Source organism: Helianthus annuus, chromosome 16, assembly GCF_002127325.2.
Source record: "Helianthus annuus cultivar XRQ/B chromosome 16, HanXRQr2.0-SUNRISE, whole genome shotgun sequence".
Lineage (NCBI taxonomy): Eukaryota > Viridiplantae > Streptophyta > Magnoliopsida > Asterales > Asteraceae > Helianthus > Helianthus annuus.
This window is the reverse complement of record NC_035448.2, coordinates 139662828-139671195: the sequence shown is the minus strand read 5'-3', so window position 1 is coordinate 139671195 and position 8368 is coordinate 139662828.

Genomic DNA, 8368 nt, shown 5'->3' with positions numbered 1-8368 from the left:
GCGGCTGCTTACCAAGTGTTGACAGTGAAAGTTTTTTAATGCAACCTGTTAAGGTGAAGGGGGCACCCCCTAATGAGGTGAGGGGAAATTTTTTTTAATCCAATCATAAGTTGCCATGTCATTTCCCCTCTATAACTTCTCTCTTGTCCAAAAACGTACGGGGTGCACCCCTCTTAGGGGAATTATTTTTTTATTCAAAAAAAAAAAAAAAACAAAAAATTGATTGGTTGTTACAAGCTATGGGCCCCACCATCAACTCTCTTCTTGTGCGATGACTAGTCCCCCAACCACGTCCCCGATTTGGCTACCCGCATGGATGGCGGCACCCATCCCACACGGCAAACATGGTCCCCGCATCATTTCCCCGAGGGTGCTGCCGACACCCTTAGAATTTAAAAAAAAATTCTCACAGTCACTTAATTTAATGCAACCTATTAGAATTAAAAAAAAAAGTCTCACATAATTAGTTACTTAATTAGAGTATTAAACATAAAGACTCACTACAACAAAAATGGTTTTTTTGGACCTTTTTTGTGGGACGTTTGTAAAAGAAGGTCCTACAAAACTATTTAACATGACTAATGAACTTTTGGTGTCCTTTTATAATATACTCTACTAAACCGGTGTTCTAAAAAACTATTTAATAGGATGGATGATTTTTTGGGGTCCTATTATCATATAATTTAATAGGACAGTTAAAATGTAGATCCTAATAAAGTACTTTATAAGACATTTAGTTGTTACTGTCTCGTTATGTGATACTGTAGTAGGACACTTGATCATCTGGGGTCCTATTATAACATAACTTAATAGGACACGATGTAGTTAAGTCATAAATGTTCAGTGTTATAGAACTGTTGGACCGATCTGATGACCTTAAATGTCAGTAGAAGTAGTTCATCTCAGTTTACAAAGGCGGAAACAGAGTAAACCAAGTCAAAACAGCTTAATCCTTTCAATTCTTTTTTCTATTACTGATTGTGAGCTTTTACAGAGATTTTGACAGAAATCCGGCAGCACCTTGGCTCACACACACAAACATCTGTTCTGTCTGTTTGAAATGGACTACCCTATTTATAGACATCCACCCATCCGTTTGAATCATGTTCAAACGACCTGACCTTGTTCAAACGGTCATGGTTCAAACGGTTAAGACAGTTTCAAACGGATAGGCTTCCTTCAAACGGTCAGACATCCTAAAACCTATACAAACCCTAATTTAATCATGTTTATACACCCGTTTAGCCTATCTAGACACAAGACTTAATAAGACGTAGTCAGCAGACATTTTGTGCACCAACAGACTCCCCCTTGGATGTTGACGTAGTCTTTAGCTCCTGAGTCTTTAGTCTTGGTCTTTTCTCCAACTTTGTCTCTTCATTATAACAACTCAATCTTCACAGGTTCAAAATCTTTTCCGAGCTCCATCTTCAGACTCCCCTTTTGCTGTTGAACCAGACTCCCCCTCTCAGTATGCTGGGATTTGAGGTTTCTGGTTCAAGCTTTGACAATTAGCTTCCGTGGGAATGATGAAGTCTCCAAACCTGTTACTCAACCAATAATCATTAGACTTTATCTTTTCAAACAATAAACACAAATTCAATCAGCTCTAGAAATCCACTCAAGTATTCAAGTTCAAGTTAATGACCCTGATTACTTGATTTATCTACCAAGTTCAATTTAATGACCCTGGTTGGTCTTTTGACGAATCAAACTGATTTAGTAAAATCATTTTCAACTTTTTCTAAAAATAACAAGTATCAATTTAATGAACTTGTTTTTGTCTTTGAAACAATTCAACTTCCAACAATGTAAGCTCTCCTCATTATTCAGCTCAGAATCTCCTGCATCTGCTTCATCTTTCTAGAATCCGACAATCAACTTTCCACTCTGGTTTGTCTAAAATAACGCAGAAATAAAATCTTTTTTGTATTTTTAATGTGTTCTTAAACTAAGAAATGAAATAACAGAAAACTTAAATTGCAGAAAGTAAACTATTTACAAATTTATTTTTGGCGAGCGTGTCAGGGAATCATATCAGCTTTTCAGACAAATTACTAGTACCGTTAAGCTACATTACATACTCAGACTTAAACAATTCACCTCGATTGTCGATATACTGATCCATCTTAAATTCTCACACAAACTTCAATCTATTCAGGATACCGTTTAAGTGTCTTAGAACTTAGATCAATTCATGTGTCCCACCTCTTGAATATACTCCCGTATCCAGAATCCCAATATTCAGTCTTACAGGCAAGAATACTACAATGATGTCTGTGCATAAATTAGGGGTTAAATGCGAGAACTGAGGGATCTCAGGTCAGAACTTCCGTTCAGCAGAGAGATATCAGTTTCGACTTTGCAATGTGTCCCCTTTAGAGGATCTTTTCAGCTACAACAGATGATTATCAATTTTATTGTCTAATCAGCTGAGGGCTTTATGCTATATTTCAAGCATTTTGGATAAAGTATTAGCCAAGGACTAGGTCAGAACTACCGTTCAGCAGAAGTCCCGGAATAATACCCCAGACATCATAGAGTATAACCACCTAGTATATCAGAATACGAGACCTTTCAAACGAGATTTCAGGAGTTACCTATATATCCAAGTAGTGTTCCCCACGAATTTCACAAGTTTGAAGTTTTAGGTTTATATCCCGAATAAATCTACTAAATGTATGAAAACCTACCGACACATCGTTAGTGAGACTGTTTAACTCATTTTGTCTTTCCAAATCTTTAACATACTGTAATTGTCTAGCTGATGTACTATCATTTTCCCTATATACACAAGCTCTTTTTCAATTTTATCATGTTTTTGTATTTTTCATTTTTTACTGTTTTTGTATTTTCTGAAAGTATAACTATGTACAACTATCTATCTCCCCCTAAATACCAAAACACGTAAAAAATCGACAAACCATCGCAGATTGTCTCTCATCTTCATCCGCAACAGTACTCTCATCAACGCTTACAACCCCATCCGACACCGAAAGCAATTTCATACCATTAAGTTTTAACAAATATTGAAACCGATTTTTATCAAAAGCTTTGGTATGCAAATCAGCTTTTTGTTCGTCAGTGTGGATTTTCTTAATTCGTATCAACTTTTTCTCGAAGCAATCGCGAATAAAGTGATGACGAATTTCTATATGTTTAGTTTTAGCGTGATGTACTGGATTTTTAGTAATGTTAATTGCGGCCTCATTATCAACAAACAGAGGTGTGTTAAGAAACTGCAAACCGTAGTCGCGCATCTGTTGCTGTATCCACAGGATCTGAGAGCAGCAACTGCTAGCAGAAACGTACTCCGCTTCACATGTAGATAGCGCCACAGATGTTTGTTTCTTACACTGCCAGGTAACCAATCTCGGACCAAAGAACTGGCATCCTGCAGTTGTTGATTTCGCGTTGACTTTGCAGCATCCGAAATCCGAATCGGAATACCCTTCGAGCATAAAATCGCCTTTCCTAGGATACCATAACTGTGACAACCCGAACTTCCAAGGTTAGTCTTGTAAATCTGGGTCCTCGTTGTTTCTCATTCACATTCTTGCTACGGTTATTTGATTAACGCAAACGTGTCGGGTTATGCGTGAGTGTATTAGTGGGCCATGTCTTAGTGTCAGTGTTATGCGTTCGAGTGAGCCGCACCCTAAACCCTTGTAGTCTCGTAGCCCAATAGAATCCGGTTAAGTCTAAAATCGGTCCACTGTGATAACCCATTTACCTTTCATTTATTGTGATAGTCCAATCATATGGGCTTGAGCCCATGTCGGCCAACAGGACCCACCCCCTTTCAATGTTTGTTAGTTATGGCATGTTATTGTAATTGTTATCATAAAACTCAAAAATCAAAACAAACCCTACCTATACCCTGATTACGTGCGGCTGTGGATCTTTTCCCCCTCGTGAAGATTAATTTGGATCCAGCAGTACTATAACACTTTTGGTTAGTGTAAACCTCTCTATGCTTGAATTAATCTCCTTGTTACGCATGCTCAGTGATCTATTGATTGAAATTAATGATTATGGTAGTATTTGATGAATACAGAATTCTTATAACATTAATCGAATAGGAATTAACATTAACCAATAGGAATTTTTTGATAAGTAAATTGTTGTATGTATAATATTGATTTGATAATGAATTGTTATCATTGTCAGATTGTTGTTGTGTTAATGGATGCATGTTAGGTGAGTGATGTTAATTACTAGGCTAGACTAGGTAAAGCTATGGATCACATGGGTGTAATCGGATGTATGAATGATTTAGTTATTATGTAAATGGTTATGATTAAATGGTAATATTGATTGTATGATAATGAGCCACTGTTAAGAATTAAAAAGGATATATGGGTCTTCACATTAATTGGAACTGCATGTGAATTTGTCTGCATGATTGTTTGATGATGCCATGACCATAAGTTTAGATTATTGTTTGGTCCAATTGTATACTGAAACATGTGATGATAATGATGATCATATAAGGAAAGGTGGGTGGGTTGATAATTGTTGTTAACCTCCAATTGGACCACAAATGGCACTTGGAGATTATGGAAATAATTGAATAATTGGGTAGTGGGATATGGGTTACTATGTGAACCGTAACTCATGGGCAGGTTCAACATAAACCGCACACTGGGTTGTGGGCTCTCTCATATGGGCCGCATAGTTTAGATGAATTGGGCTAGTAACAAAACAAATTACAAACTGTTGATCCGAGATATATTGTTGATGAGTTGATAAATGTGTAGTCATGACTAAATCAAACATTGAGTTGAACAAATATGATCGATGTTATAATGAAACAACAACCTGGACTGAATGATTTGAATATTGAAACTGCATTATGTTGGGCTGCAGACATAGTATGTAGAATATTGAAAGAACTAAACAATAATTATGTGATATCATTATTTATGTACGGATTTCATGATGTGATCAACTGTTATAATTGAACGAGAGTGTGTATGTTACTTGGATCATATGCGATGTATTTCGCGGTAAAGGATTTAGAAACTGATCGTTACCAATAACCCTTTTAGGCCGTGATTGTTGATCTGTTAATCAAGTAAGCAATCTTACCGAGCAAAACCAAGGTGAGTTCACTGCACTTTTCTAAGCATGCGTCCGGTGGTTTGGGACATCTGGTAAACGTTTCTAAAGGGAATACTGGGTAAACTGTTTATTTGGGATGTTGGTTATTGAACACAGTATAAATCATGTAAGACCCCATACATCTACCGTGTTGCTGAAGAAGCAACGAGGTATTTAGTTGATAGCCTATTAGGTTTGGCACCCTCACACCGGGCCGAAAGGACGGGCGTGAACTAATTACCTGGACTTCATGACCAATGCCTAGTTAGAGGCATTGGGGTTGGGCATTCACATCGTGTACATATAAGACCCCTTACATCTATTCAAGGTTGTTTGATACCTTGACATCATGACCAATGCCTAGATGGAGGCATTGGGGTTGGGCATTCACATCTAGTCGCCACATACGGTAATCGAGTAATAACAACATCAAAACAAAACGTTGAACTGTTTTATACACACATCTGGTAACTAAACACGTTAACAAAACTTTGAACTCACCAGCGTCGTCTGACACACTTGTCTGCATGCTTGCAGGTCTTTAGAGCTATAGCATTGGAACTTGCTGTCTGGAAGGCTGGAGTGGTCATGGGTCGGGATACATGGAATCTCCATACAAGTTTAATGGTTTATATACACATGGTTTATGAAATACTTAACCAATGAGTTATGCTTCCGCTGTATACGATGTATGATATGTAACGTTTCTAATACTTTAAGTTAAAGAATGAAGGTTCTATTTAAACATACTTATGAGTTCAAATATGATTGGTGGCTTGGATCCTGGTACGTCACACGCCTCGCGGGGGTTTCCGCATGTGGTATTTTGGGGGTGTGACAGTTTGGTATCAGAGCCACTGGTTATAGTGAACTTGGTTTTAAAACGTTTTTATAAAACCAGACTATAACCGAACAGTTTTGACAACAAAGAATACGACCATGACACTCAGCTCCAGATTGCAAGGTTCGTCTCTCGTATACTCATTGTACTGAGTAACTAGTGAACACTCACATATGATATTGCATGCTATTACACGTTTAACCCGACAGAATGAACTTACGTATCACTTGCACGTGTTATAGACTGATAGGGTGGTATTTCCCTAAACATTTCTGACTTACGTTTTGTGATGCTCTTTGTTTGCTACTCGAGTCTGGGGAACCATTCGACATGAGTTAGGAGGAGCTGAGATGAGCATGCAAATAACAACATTATTGTGGGTGCACACATAATAATAATGTGGGGTGCATGTGAGTCCCAGCAAGGCTTAACAAGTGAAGAAGGGGTTCCGCTCTGTTGTTTGATCAGTGTGAAACGTAACAAACTTATAGGAGTCATAACAGTGATCGTCTCCTACTCGAATGTGACCTTTTCACCTCTCTCTAAATTCTTTCGAATCTCGATGTTGTCGAGTATTACCTGAACGCCCCTCTGAACGCCTAGCGAACCGTGTAGAATGTTAGGTGCTGGTACAAACGTCCCTGAGTTGGATGTTGCAACGTCAAGGATTAACCTTTATCACTTCTTATCGTATGGTGGAACTCAAAGATTTGGCGCATTAGATCCAGAAGTTCGATCACTTCTGCAACACTCTCGTAGCAAACCGTGTAGTATTTGATCAACTTGGAAGAACGATGGACAAGAGGGTAAATGTAGTATTTTACCGACTCCAGCATTTGAACGGCTTTAGTTACTGGCAACGAACATCAGCGATTCGACTCCAAACGAATCCTTAACCCTACTCAACAACTTATGGGAGCCGACTTTTACGAATCAATCGGAACATAAAACAATGGACCATGATGTGGAATGTGCAACTGCCAGCACAATGAGTGGCATCTTGGAACGTGGCACGGAATGTGAAGAGATGGACATTTTTGGTGAAAGATTGCAGGACTCCATTTCGAGCAACAGCACTAGAAGCAACAGTCATGATGACAGCAAGGTACACGCAAATCATGGCTTTCGGTATGGAAATGATGGTGGCTTCAACAGAGAATGGCCGATGTTAAGGCAGGACACCAACAACCCAGGGAACAATGACAGTTTCGGGAATTCTAGTAGTAGTAGCAACAACACTGGATATGGTACTCGCGAAGGACATTTAAGATTGGTGTGGGCGACGCCAGGATTATAACAGCACGGTGGCCTACACGTTCTTAGTAACTAATCGCTTCGTCAACGTTCTGCTTAACCCTGATGCTCCTTGAAACTGAACCTACTGTGGAAGCGGCTGATGGCAAGTCAGATGGAACTGCATAGGTTAGTTGGGATACAAACTCGACCTTGTGGAGTAGGTATTCGACACCGATCCTCTTTCTACTATCTTAGATGGCTACAATGCAGTAGTTAGTATGGACTGGTTATCCAGAACTCGCGCGGATGTACCCAGTGGGGAGAAATTTTGTGTGGTGAATTGTTATTGTTATAAAGCGTTCGACTGGTGCAAGGGTTAGCGCCATTATGGCTATGAGGGCCCGAAAGTGTCTACGGAGGGATGACCCCGCTATATTAGCAACTGTTTCTGATGATAAGACTAAGGAAAATAGGATCGAGGATCCGTCAATTGTTGTGACTCATCTCAAGGTGCTATTGGAGGAACTTTCAGGTTTACTACCACAACTGTTAGTCGGAATCTCAGTTGATCTCACGTCAGAGGCAGATCCGAATACTCGTACACTTACCGTCTCGCACCAGGAGGGTTGCAAAAGCTATACAAGCTACTACGAGAACTGTTGGACAGGAGTTTTTCCGGATCATGTTTTCGCTTTGGGAAGCCCCAACTTCATCCGTGAAGATAAGCCTTTTGTGCGGATACTGGCTATCGAGAACTCATCAAGGCGAGAGAGTTAGGGAACATAGGTTCGCCTCGACCATGTATTGACAACCTGTTGACTAGTTGCAAGGGACGAATTTTCATTTGAAGACGGGTATTCGAGTGAGCTATTAGCAGATGGAAGTCCAAGGGAAAAATGATTTCTACAACAGCATATCGAACGCAGTACGGCTATTGCGACTTTGTATTCCATGACTTTTGGGCTATTCATTACATCAGCAGTTGTATGAATCACATGAATCGGCTATGCTTATTGACGACGTGCTGGACGGCATCTGTATCTTAATTTAGAGCTCCTGAGGGAGGAGACATTCCGTGTGAAGTCTTGTAAAATGTAACATCTGGATTCGGGAGATACATTTTGGGCATGTAACCAACGAAGTGGGAACACACGTGGATCTTGCTAACGATCCATTTGTTAGAAACTG